Source organism: Eumetopias jubatus, unplaced genomic scaffold (assembly GCF_037043125.1).
Source record: "Eumetopias jubatus isolate StellerSeaLion01/CBP00866 unplaced genomic scaffold, mEumJub1_p1.0 scaffold_12, whole genome shotgun sequence".
Lineage (NCBI taxonomy): Eukaryota > Metazoa > Chordata > Mammalia > Carnivora > Otariidae > Eumetopias > Eumetopias jubatus.
This window is the reverse complement of record NW_028274818.1, coordinates 3,696,767-3,709,787: the sequence shown is the minus strand read 5'-3', so window position 1 is coordinate 3,709,787 and position 13,021 is coordinate 3,696,767. Positions and strand designations below refer to the sequence as shown.

Genomic DNA, 13,021 nt, shown 5'->3' with positions numbered 1-13,021 from the left:
AACAAACTGAGGGTTCTAGAGGGGAGGGGGGTGGGGGGATGCGTTAGCCTGGTGATGGGTAATAAAGAGGGCACGTTCTGCGTGGAGCACTGGGTGTTATGCACAAACAATGAATCATGGAACACTACATCAAAAACTAATGATGTAATGTATGGTGATTAACATAACAATAAAAAATTAAAAAAATAATACTTTAAAATAAAATTTGGGAGGATATTTTTATCACTTAAAGTAGAAAAAAATCTTAAACAATTCAATAGAAATATAAACGATAAAGGAAAACACCATTAAATTCAGGTATATTAATATTTCCGTTTACCAAATGGTACCATAAAGAAAGTACAAACTACACATTAGGAGTCTGTATTTATAAATTATATAACTGAAAACAAATATTACTCAAAATATATAAAGAGCTCCTACAAATTAAAAAGAAAATGATTTTAAAAATCAGGTGAAGATATATGTATACACACACACACACACACACACACACACATAATATATACTCACATACACATGGCACTCAGCCTCACTGATAAGCAGAGAAATGCAAATCTAAACAATAGTGCATTATTTATACATACAACCAAACAGCAACAAATGTGACCACTCAAAATGTTAGAAAAGATGTGCAACAATAGAAACCCATGCTTTATTGATAGGATACAACCTTGAAAAACAATTTGGCAGTCTCTCCTAGAGCTGAAGATGTGAATGCTCTACAACAGAAAATGTTCGTCCCTAATGAATAATTTGTGTCACATTAATACGAGATGAAAGTGATTTTCTTTTAAAGCTGCAGCTAGATGCATTGACATGAATGATTCTCAAGAATACGTTGAGTGAATGAGCAAGATGTACAATAATACCTAAAATATAATTCAATTTATATAGAGTTAAATAGGCAAAACCAAACACTATGTTGTTTTTGACTGCATACCCACGTGCTTAACAGAGTAATGAACAAGATGTGCAGGTTAATGGTGATACACAATATGGGGGGAAAGGACTGGACTGAGGAAGAGCAGTTAGTGGACTTCAAAGTTATTAATCATGTTCTATTTCTTCACTGGGGTCATGCGTTCCTGTGAATGAGAGGTGAAAAAGTACAAGCAGAAATAGACATAGGAGGGCAAACTACTCCCTAAAGAAAATAAAGACAGGGAGAATGAAGGCATTGCGGTGGCCAGCCCCAAAAGTAACTGTGTATACAGGACGAGTATATCTTTTAAGGTGAATACATTTATAAGCAGAGTGAGCAGAAGGCATAGAGAGGAAGAATTGAACATGTATAGAGAGGTAGGATGGCTGGAGAAGCAACATCTCTGGCCAGGATGATGTGAGCCCAGAGCTTCAGGGCACGTGGGGAGCAATGTGTCTTCGCTGCGAAGGTGCTCACAGGGAGACCAGAGTGGAAGAGGGAAGCATGAGAGAGATTGCAGACCAGCCCAACACTGGCTCACCGTCTGATTCTTAAAATTAGTTAATTCACCCTTTCACCCAATTATTTACTTATTTAACTGTGTATCCATTCCTTAAATGGGAGGGAGGAAGGAAGGAAGGAAGGAAGGAAGGAAGGAAGGAAGGAAGGAAGGAAGGAATCCCTCTGGTTGTATTCCCCACTCATTATGTGGGGGCTTGTTGAACCCCAGTTCTCTCCAAGGGCTAGCTTGCATGTGCTCATCGATGTATCTTTCCTGTGGCAAGAAAGGCTGTCCTCAAACCCTTTCCTTTCCAGCCCCTTAGGGACACCTGCCGCTGGGACCACTGAAGCATGTGACATACGTGGACGGGAGCCCCTCATTCCTGCCATGACTGCTAATGGCCCTGTGAACCCCTGGACCCCCCTGGGAAGTTCTGCAGAGCCATGCTGGGCCACTGCTGGCAGAATCTTCAATCATGCCCCTCAGAGCTGCTGTATGTCACTGAACTGCTGCTTCATTGTGAAGTGGAGAAAACGTTCTGTCTTCAAACCACATTTTGTTAGCTCGACTCTTCGTGTTCCTTATCCTTCCTCTGTCTCAGCAGATACTTTATATAGAAACAATTCTCTCAACCCTTGAACAGAAAAGAAAACCAGGTGTCTCTTTCCATCTGAGGTCTAGCCTGACTCAAAGACCTAGCTTCCTGAAGGTGGGGCCACTTCACAAAAGGCAAGCATGGCAGCAAGTTCTCCCCTAACTAACCACATGGGACATGGAGTTGCTTTCCCAGGGACTGGGGAGAACCTTCCTGAAGAAAGCCTTTCTCCCATTGGATGATTCCCTGAGACACCCAGCATCGTGGTTGCAGTTATAACAGTCCTGTTTGCTGGACTTCAGAACGATGGAGATGAAGACATTTGGCAAACAGAGGTGGCCCCTTAGGTCCTGAAAGAGGTGGCTATGGGATGAGGGGTGGGCTCTGTACTTTGGAGGGTGCATGGGCGGCATCTTTGGCTATATATTGGGGAAGACTGCCACAGAACCCAAATATTTTTTCTGTTGGTTTTCAGTGAAGACCTGTGGAAACTTCACTGAGGTTTTACAGACACATGAGGTAGGGGGAAAGGCCATAGCTCAGGGATGAGGGATTGGTGGATTTGTGTCCCAGGACTGACGGCTGTACCAAACATCTATTAAATTTTGTCTGTGCCACTAGCTCTATGACTCTTTTCACCTCCACTGATTTCTGGGTTAAATTCTGATGTAGGATGCTTGCATTTTATCTAGTCAAGTCAAAAGATGCTCTTTTTTGATTAACAAGTCAGGAAACGACAGATGTTGGTAAGGATGCAGAGAAAGGGGAACCCTCCTACACTGTTGGTGGGAATGCAAGGTGGTGTATCCACTCTGGAAAACAGCACGGAGTTTCCTCAAAAAGTTGAAAATCAGAAAATGTTCTTAAGATAAAGCAATGCTGTGGCAACCCGCGGAGCTTTCTAGTTGAGATTCCAGGCCATCCATTCTTCCAGAAAATATATGAGTCCAGTTAGATACGGTTTTGGGCCCAAGTAACTTCAAATTGCCTTCCTATGTGTATGTTCTTTCCTTCTGAAAGACTCAAGTTTCTCTTCTCTTTCAGAGTAGTTTCTCTTGCCAGTTTTCTCCTTTTCTGAGTTTCCATCTCCTAATTCCAAAATGTGCTGCCACTGAGCATAGTGCTAATTTCCTTATTTATCTCCCATCTGCCTCTGAGAGAAGAAACGAGAACATTAGAAGAGTGTTAACTTCTGTCATTTGAGGAAATCATATAGGGGGTAATAGAACCAAGAGATATTGGGATGCCAAAATGATTAAAAAATCTCATATACATTCATATTATTGATCATGCTAAGAAGTTCAGGCTCTATTTGGAAGCCTGTGTGATCCACCTCCAGGTCTGTTTTCAGACACAGTATTGACAGCTTTGTATTTAAGAAAGATTATTCCAGAAGCTGGGTGGAGGGTAAATTGGGACAAATCAAGTTTGAAAACAGTGAGTCTAGGTAAGAGTAATTAAGGCAAGAAACCATCAGAGCATACATTATGTTTTCTTGTGAATCTCTGTTTGTTTAGGTAGAAGTTTTCTTAAAGAAAAACGAAGGGAAATTTTGTCTCTTATATTTCTCCTGTTTCAACACAGATGTAATATTCTAATGTATCTATAAAAAACGAGAACAAAAATAAACTAAAAATATTTGGTTGTCATATACCAAGCTGACTTTCTGTTTAAATCCTCTGGTATTCTGGTTTCAAAAGAATTTTATCTACTTTTTATATCTTTTGCCAGTTCACAATTGTCTGACTCCTTTTGGTAGATAGCAGTAGTTTTCTCCATTTACATATTTTAATTAAAAAAATTGAGATATAATTGGCATTTAACGTTGCATAAGTTTAAAGTGTGCATGTTGATGTGCTGGGATCATATACTGCACTATGATTCCTGTCACACCACAGTCACGTCATGTCATTGTGGAGTTCCGTCTCTAACAACGTCACCCCCAGGCGGTTTCCTAGAGTGGAGGCAAGTCTCAGAATTCTGCCCCATTTGCAAACGTTTATGAGTAAGCAGGCACAGAAAACATTATCAAAGCTGTTCTTAGAAGCTCACGCAAGTCCCAACCCTATTCTCGCTTCTTTATTATTGAAATATAATTGACATACAATGTCATGTTGGTTTGGGGTGCACAACATGGCGATTCAACAATTGTATATGTTATGCAATGTTCACCATGATAAGTGTAGCTGTCTCCTGTCGCTGTGCCCTGTTATGAAAATATCATTGATTCTATTGATTCTGTTTCCTGTGCTGTGCTTTTCATTCCCATGACTTACAACTGCAAGTTGGTGCCTCCTAATCCCCTTCACCCAAATCTCTGGACTTTCGGCTCTCTGATTAGAAGAAGGAATAAAAGTCTCCATCAAAGATAAGATTTAATAATTCTCCCTGGTAGAGAAGCTAACGCAGTGCTGGAGATCAGGTGATGGATCTCTGTTACGGGGCATCACAGGACCGGACACATCATGGACCTACTGCGCCCTCCCAGCTTTAGAGGTGGCTTGGCTCACTGTCTTATTTTATCACCTCAGGGGAAAGTTTAGGTATATTTCTAGCCAATCCACATATCTCGGTCACTGGGTTTTTCAGTACCCCCTCACTCCCCACGAATTCTAATGTTCTATATGCCACTGGTTCTCAACTGGGGCAATTTTACTCCCTCTCCTCCCCTGCAGGGACATTTGGCAATTTCTAGAGACATTTTGGTGATCATGACAGGCTAAGGGGCTTGTGCCGCTGACACCTAGTAGACAGAGGCCAGCATTGCTGCTAAACATTCTACAATGCACAGGAAAGCTTCCCACCTTTCACCCCCAGCAAAGAATTACCTGGTCCAAATGTCAGTTTCTCGAGCAGATCTGCTCTATGCTATTTAATGAACCCGACGGTGTGGGTACAGATATGGGTATCTGAAGCTCTTGCCAGACCTGCTGTTGGATGTAGACCACTGTTGAGTCTTTCAAATGTCACCAAACCACTCCTAGAGTCTGATTTCTAGATTTGTATACAACTATTAACTAATCCCCTTTGGTACAAGTTAAGGTGAATTTGCACACACAGACATAGTGCATGCCTCTAAGCTGTTATATTTGAAAGTAAACTAAAATGAGTATTTTATTTGGCTTTATCTTTTTACTCATTGGTTGATAATGAGGCTGGTCAAGGGAAGCCTGTACAGGCACTTCCTTGTTTAAGACACCTGCTCTATTTTATTATTATTTTTTAAAGATTTTGTTTATTTATTTGACAGAGAGAGAGAGAGAGAGAGAGAGAGAGAAATCACAAGCAGGGGGAGTGGCAGAGGGAGAGGGAGAAGCAGCTCAGCGGGGAGCCTGATGCAGGACTCGACACCAGAACCCTGGGATCATGACCTGAGCCGAAAGCAGACGTTTCACCGACTGAGCCTCCCAGGTGTCCCAAGACACTCTTTAAATGGTCTTATTCTTACCCACAGAGGGAACCATTTTGTCACAACTCGTTTTTTTATGTCTTCAACATTTCATCTCAAACAATAAAAATGCCTACCTTACCTAAGTTGTTTCTAATTTGCTATTATAATAAATATTCCAATCAATCTTTAAATTTTAATATTCAAAATATTTTTCTTATGCTCTATGGTGAAAGGCAGGCCGTAAACAGTCTCAAGAGTCTCAATAAAAATTGCCAAAATGCCACTCAGAGGAGTTTGTACTAAATTAAATGTCCAAATAACAAAATTATTTGCTTAGCTAACAGAATAGGTGATAATGTAAGATATCATAATTACTGATAAGTATTTGCAAGTTAGACAGGATCGCTTTACAGTTTGCAAAGCAACCCACATACATATTTTACTTAATGGACCTCATTTCAAAGCTCTTGAGCTATGTGTTATTTGAATGCAGGAGGGGTTCTGACTGTCTGTATTTGATTCATCAGCAAACAAGAAAACCCACTGAAAAGATGGATCAGGAGAACCGGACAGTGGTGGCCGAGTTCTGTTTCTCTGATTTCCCTCAGTTTGAGGACGGCAGCCTCTTACTCTTCGTTCCTCTGCTGTTTATTTATGTGTTCATTATTGTTGGAAATTTCACGATCCTCTCTGCTGTCCGGCTGGACACTCGTCTCCACGATCCCATGTACAATTTCATCAGCATCTTCTCCTTCCTGGAGATCGGGTACACCACGGCCACCATTCCCAAGATGCTCTCCAACCTCATCAGTGAGAAGAAGACCATCTCCATTACTGGCTGCCTCCTGCAGATGTATTTTTTCCACTCGCTTGGGGTCACAGAAGCCCTAGTCCTCACAGTGATGGCCATCGACAGGTACGTTGCCATCTGCAACCCCCTCCGCTATGCAATCATTATGACCCCTCGGCTGTGTGTCCAGCTCTCCACTGGCTCTTGAATCTTTGGCTTCCTTATTCTGCTGCCAGAGATTGTGTGGATTTCTACTCTTCCCTTCTGTGGCCCGAACCAAATCCATCAACTCTTCTGTGACTTTGAACCCGCGCTGCAGTTGGCCTGTACGGACATGTCCATGATTCTGGTTGAAGACGTGATCCATGCTATTTCCATCCTGACTTCTGTGTCTATCATCAGCCTTTCATATTTAAGAATCATCACTATGATCCTGAAGATTCCCTCAGGGGAGAGCCGTCAGAAGGCGTTCTCCACCTGTGCAGCCCACATTGCTATTTTCTTGCTGTTTTTTGGCAGTGTGGTCCTCATGTACCTGCGTTTCTCTGTCACATTCGCACCTCTCCTGGACAAGGCCACCGTCCTGATGTTTGCTGTCCTCACCCCACTGTTCAACACGATAATCTACAGTCTGAGGAACAAAGACATGAAAGATGCCATCAGGAGAGTTCTCTGTTTTCAATAAAGGTTCAATGTCTCTGGTAGCCAGTGAGACTTCATACACATCTGTTCCAAGAAATATCTCTGTAAGTTTAAAATGTTAACAAATCAGTTTCTGAAATTACTGTGTACACTTTTCATGTTGCTGTTTGGGTATTTTGTCCCAACTTTCTCAACTAAGAACTATTGTTTGATCTGATGGGGGAGGTCTTCTGTGATTCACCCATCTTCATATCATTCACAGATTACAATAGGATATTTTTCCCCTTTGTAGCTCCACATAGGGTGGTATTCTCTTCTCCAAATCAATGGCAAATACCAGGCTGAACAATAATCATACTTATTTCTTACATATCAAAACACTCTCCTTTCCTGCTCTTTTATTTTATATACACAATACATTTATATCAGGTTCTTTTTTTTTTCAGTTTAAAAAATTAACAAGCTGTGCAGCAGTGAGATGGTTTTAGCCTGCACTAGGAGCTCTGATTCCTAACACTCCTCCCAGATTGTGGTCTGACACATGACAGTGACAATGCAGCACATACAGCCACTGGCTTTGTGACATCTGTGTCATCCTGCCATCATCAACGCCATTGTGGTTATGTTTCACATTTTCTTAAAAATTCCAGCGCAGACAACTTTGGAAACTGAAAGATTGAATAGATGAAATATATAGGCTTGGGACCAAAGCAAAAAAACACATAAATTATGTAAAGACATATACTTGCCCATTTTTAAAATTAACATCATTATATTAAAATGCTCTGTTTGTGTTAGGTTGTATCAAAATATCAACATCAGTTTCACCTTGGTGTCTTTGTTCTTACTGCCTTTCTGCCCCGGGGGCTGTTTCTCCCTAGCTCCTTCTCTGCCATGGAAACTATACTCAAAAAATCACATGCATTCTATCCTCTGGGATGAAGGTCTCTGCCTTCCTCCCAAAGTACATGAGTCGTTTTAGGGGCTGAGTGAAATGTCTCTAGAAAAATAAATGTTGGTTCAGCTTCTGTGGGAAGCAAACCAAGAACACAAGACAATTGTTAGGGGTTTCATAGAGTAAGAAGCCAGCCAGAAAGGTGGGGGAAGAAGAGAGAGGTGTCGAGAATGAAAATATCAGTAGGATAAGACAAAAGAAGCAAGTCTTGGTCAGCTCCAGACAGGCAGCTGGATAAATTCTTGGATCCATTTGGGAGTGTTGATGAGGAAGAAGAGCTAGCTGCGTCCTGGGGGACCAGCAGCATCCTTTATCCCCTCACTCCTGGAAATGCAAATCCTCTCCTATATTTTTGTGAGCTTTTGGAAACTTAAGAAAAAACATTTCTGTGTAAAGAAAATTATACAGAAGTTTCTTTGGTTATAAAATCAAACTAAATTTATTTGAGGTAAATATTAAGGAATCTAGGTATTTGATACTTGAATTCCTGCTTAAAAACCTCAGTATTCCATTTACAAATCTAATAGATTTTATCATTTGTTATGAAAGATGTTCGACAAATATTTGGTCTGATTTATAAACTTGGCAATTAAATCCTTTTAAACCACATTTAAATATGATATACACTCTTGTTTTTAAGCACCTCAATTTTCTGACTTAATAAAGCCTCCACAGGTTTTAAAAACAACCTTTAAAATATAAAGAGAATAAACAAAAAAATTACGACTATGGCTAATCCCAAATCCTTTTAAATGTTTCCAGACTGTGATAGACATGGTAAAATTTCAGTTTTAAATAACAAGCCTAATATTTTGAATTTCATTAACTATAACTTTAACCTCAGTGAAGTTGATTTTTAAAAAGTACAAATTATTTGCTCTATTACAAATTTAAAATTAGAATTACAAGTTAGATTTGGTATTCTAATAGATCAAACTGTCTTAAATAATGCAAATACATAAAATATAAATATATATAAATTCCTTAGAGCAAAAAATAAATAACAGGTTTTGATTCTATTACGTATTTGTATAGTTAGCTCTAAAATCTTGCTGAGTTTATTTTTTTTAAAGATTTTTATTTATTGAGAGAGAGAGAGAATGGTAGAGAGAGAGCATGAGAGGGAGGAAGGTCAGAGGGAGAAGCAGACTCCCTACCGAGCAGGGAGCCAGATGCAGGACTTGATCCTGGGACTCCGGGATCATGACCTGAGCCAAAGGCAGTCGCTTAACCAACTGAGCCACCCAGGCACCCAATCTTGCTGAGTTTAAAAGATGCTAAACCACTACAGAAATTATTATGTGACCCATTTCTGAAACAAATACTGAGGCTACTACAATTGAGAAAAATTTCCTGCCTTTATGTATCTAACACTATGGTGAGGGGAGATATTTTTTTAAAATACATATTCATAATAAACCAGAAAACTAACAAATTATATGAAACTGTGTTCTGTGGGAAATAGAAGAGAAAATGTTGCAGGAAAAGGGGGTCTGCTAGGAGTAAGGAGACCATAATTTTAAGTCAAGTGGTCATGTTGGACCTCATTTAGAAGGTCACATATGGACAAGGAGTTAGTCATATGGACATGAGGAGGGAGAATAGTCCAGGCAGCAGGAAAAGCTAGTGAGAGAGCCCCAAGGTGGGCAAGCACTGGCTTGTTCAAGGACTCAAGGAGGCCACTGTGCTTGAAATGGATTGAAGGTGGAGTTAGACCACTGCAAGATGAGTGCAAGGAAATAAAAGATGGATCCTATAGGGCCCCGAAGGCCAATGTAAAGATTTATATTTTCCTAACTTACTCTGAGAATGGGAGCCATCAAGAGTTTGGAGCACAGGAGGGTTATTATCTGATTTGAATTTTAAAAGAACCATGCTTGTTTCTTTTTGAGAAGACAATGAAGGGAGGCAGGGGGGAAGCTGGGTTCCTCAGGAGGCTATTGCAATAATCCTGGGAGAGATGATAGTGGCTCAGGTCAGAATGGTAACAATGGAGGTGAAGAAATGCGGGTCAGTTCTAGATATAATTTGACAACAGAGCTAACAGGGTTTTCTGATAGATTGAGGAATGAAGTGTGAAAGAGAAGAGTCACCAACTGGAATGGGAGAGTTGCCACTATCTGAGACGAGGAGACTTCAAGAAGGTTATGTTGGGAGGAGAAAAATCAGAAGTTTAGTTTTGCACATTTTAAGCATAAGTGGACTATTACACAACTAAAATATTGACCAACTGGGTACATGAGTTAGACATTTAGGAGTGAAGCCTACGAGGAAGATATACATGGCAAGGATCAGCAACTATGTATTTGAAGCCACAAGACTGGAGGAAATCACCCAGGGTATGAGTTTTGGGGCACTGTACTGTTACAGATTTGGGGAAAATAGGAAGAATCAGAAAATGTGACTCAGAAGGAGTGACCAATAAGATAGAAAAAAAAATCCCAAGTATTCCAAAAGCCAAATGAACACAATAAATAAAGGAGGAAGAAGTGATTGACTCTGCCAAATCCTGCCAATAGTCAAGTAAGACAGAGTCTGAAAATTGACCACCTGGAGGCCAGTACTGAACTCAGTGAGAGAAATGTGCCTGAAGTGTTGCAGGCAAAAGGCTGACGAGTGATTTTATAGAAAAGGATCAAAGGGAAGTTGGAAATTCCAAGTACAGACAATTCTTTCATGGACTTTTAGTACTGATGAAAGTAGAGAAATGTATTAAGGAGCAAGAGGGATCACTAATATATGTTAACTGTGATTCACAATAAAGAATATATTTTAAATCACAATATAAGATCCATATACATACGTATTAATTCCTGTATTTGTAACAAACACATTTTATGAAACAAAACTTACAGTTACTCCATGTGGTGCTTCTTTATCTTTTGTATTCTTTTTTTCTCCCTTATTCTATTTTGTTAAAAACATTGGAACTGATTCCACCACTCACTAAAGGGTTGTGACTCTAAGTATGAACACAAAAAGAACTTTAACTTAATGAATCTTTAGCTCTAATTACCTTTGGATACAAATTTAACAGGCCATTTCTATTTTTTTAAAGACTTATTTATTCATTTTAGAGAGGGGGTGAAAGGCAGAGAGAGAGAGAGAGATCTCAAGCAGACTCCATGCTAAGGGTGAAATCCTACATGGGGCTTGATCTCAAGACCCTGAGATCAAGGCCTGAGCCAAAACCAAGAGACGAATGCTTAATGGATTGAGCCACCCATGTGCCCCAGGTTGCTTCTATTTTTATCTTTGTATTTATCTATAGTTTCTAATGTATTTATAATAAAGTATTGCATTTTATTAAAAACCAAGTTTTACCTTTAAAAATGATAGTTTAAATGTGTTGAAGAAAATACACACTCTCCAACAGCACCGATGAGATGTTGACGTGGCACAATCTTTTCTAGAGTGATTTAACAAAATGTGTCAAAAGAATTAATAAAAGTGCATATCTATTTAGAAGTAGGGCCAGAGAAGTCTTCCTTGATGTAGCAGCATTTAAGTTGACACTTGAAGACTAAAAAGGCATCAGCCAGGAAAGTATGAAAGAGAAATCATTTGTGCAAATGCCCTGAGGTGATAAGCAGCCGAGGGCACTAAAGGAACCAAGCACAGATGTGCGGATGGGAGACAGTGAGAGTCATGGGATGAAGGCTAGAGGCCAGATATGCAGAACCTTGGAGGTCATGTCGTGGGATATTGGAATTTATCCCAATTGCCAAGTGAGGACATTGGAGAGATTTAAGTAAGCAACTATATTCTTAGAATAACATTTTATTGTTGTATCCACAGTGGATCAGAGCGGAGGAAAAGTAGGGTGGAAAGAGACCATATCCATTATCTTTCGCTACAGAAAAAAACCTTCCCCCAGATTAGCGACTTAAAACAGAAACTATTTGTCTCGTAATTTATGGGTTGACAATTTGGGCTGGAATCAAGTAGGTGGTTCTTCTTGTCCTGGTTCACGCGTGTATCCAGGGTCCAAAGCTAGCTGAACCAGTCTGATATTAGCTAAGAGTGTTGTGCTCTCTTCCCTCTGCTCCATCCCCTTCCACAGGCTAGTTCGTGTTGTTCATACAGTGCCTGGTATGGGCATTGAGACAGAGCCTAGGTATGTAGGGCTTCTTGAGCACCAGGTTCAGAACTGGCTCACGATGCCTTCCATTGTATTCAGTGGCTAAATCATATCAGGAGAGGGACTCAGAGGAGGGAAAGAGACTCCACTTCTTGATGAGGAGAGCTGCCAAATCACATTGTAAGGGGCTAGGATACAGGGAAGAGTTAGGGTTGTGCCATTTCCTTTGCAATAGAGATTATTGGTGTCTTCATGTTGTGCTGAAATCTTCAATGGAACCATTGGAACTAACCACATATATGGGCTCAAAGAGTGGGGTAATGAATGGTTTGTATTTGGAACTGGTGGTAAAGGAGTTACTCATATCTATATATGTAATATACCACTAGATATCTACTCGGCCATGAAAAAGGAAATTCTACCATTTGCCACAACATGGATGGACCTTAAGGACATTATGCTAAGTAAAATAAGTCAAACAGAGAAAGACAAATATTATATGATCTCACTTATATGTGCAATTTTTAAAAGCAAAACTCATAGAAAAAGATCTGACTCCAGTAGAGGTGATGAGGAACTGGAGGAAGGTGGTAAAAAGGTACAAACTTCCAGTTATAACATAAATAAGTCCTAGAGATGTAATGACATAGTGAATGATTAGAGCTAATGTTGTATGGTATATAGGAGAGTTGTTAAGAGGAAATTCTAAGACTTCTCAACACAAGGAGAAAATCTTTTTCCTTTTCTTCTTTATTCTTTTCTTTGCATTATATCTATGTGGGAAGGTGGATGTTAGATGAACCTATTATCATTTCACAATAAATGTAAATCAAACCATCATGTTGTACATATTAAACTTTTACAGTGATGAATGTCATTTTTTTCTCAATAAAACTGGAAAAAATATGTATTTATATAATCTATTTATTCTGAGCAAATCTATCAAAGGAGGCTCATGCTTTATGTTTTTTTAAAGATTTTATTTATTTGAGAAAGAGAATGAGAGAGAGCACAAGAGAGAAGAGGGTCAGAGGGAGAAGCAGACTCCCTGCTGAGCAGGGAGCCCAATGTGGGCCTCGATCCCGGGACTGCAGGATTATGACCTGAGCCGAAGGCAGTCACTTAACCAACTGAGCCACT

At 39.9% G+C, this 13,021-nt stretch overlaps 1 pseudogene; it reads left to right on the top strand.

Moving 5' to 3' along the window:
- The first annotated feature begins 5,964 nt into the window (after window positions 1–5,964).
- Window positions 5,965–6,915, top strand: LOC114199155 (olfactory receptor 6K3-like; annotated as a pseudogene).
- Window positions 6,916–13,021: the final 6,106 nt, after the last annotated feature.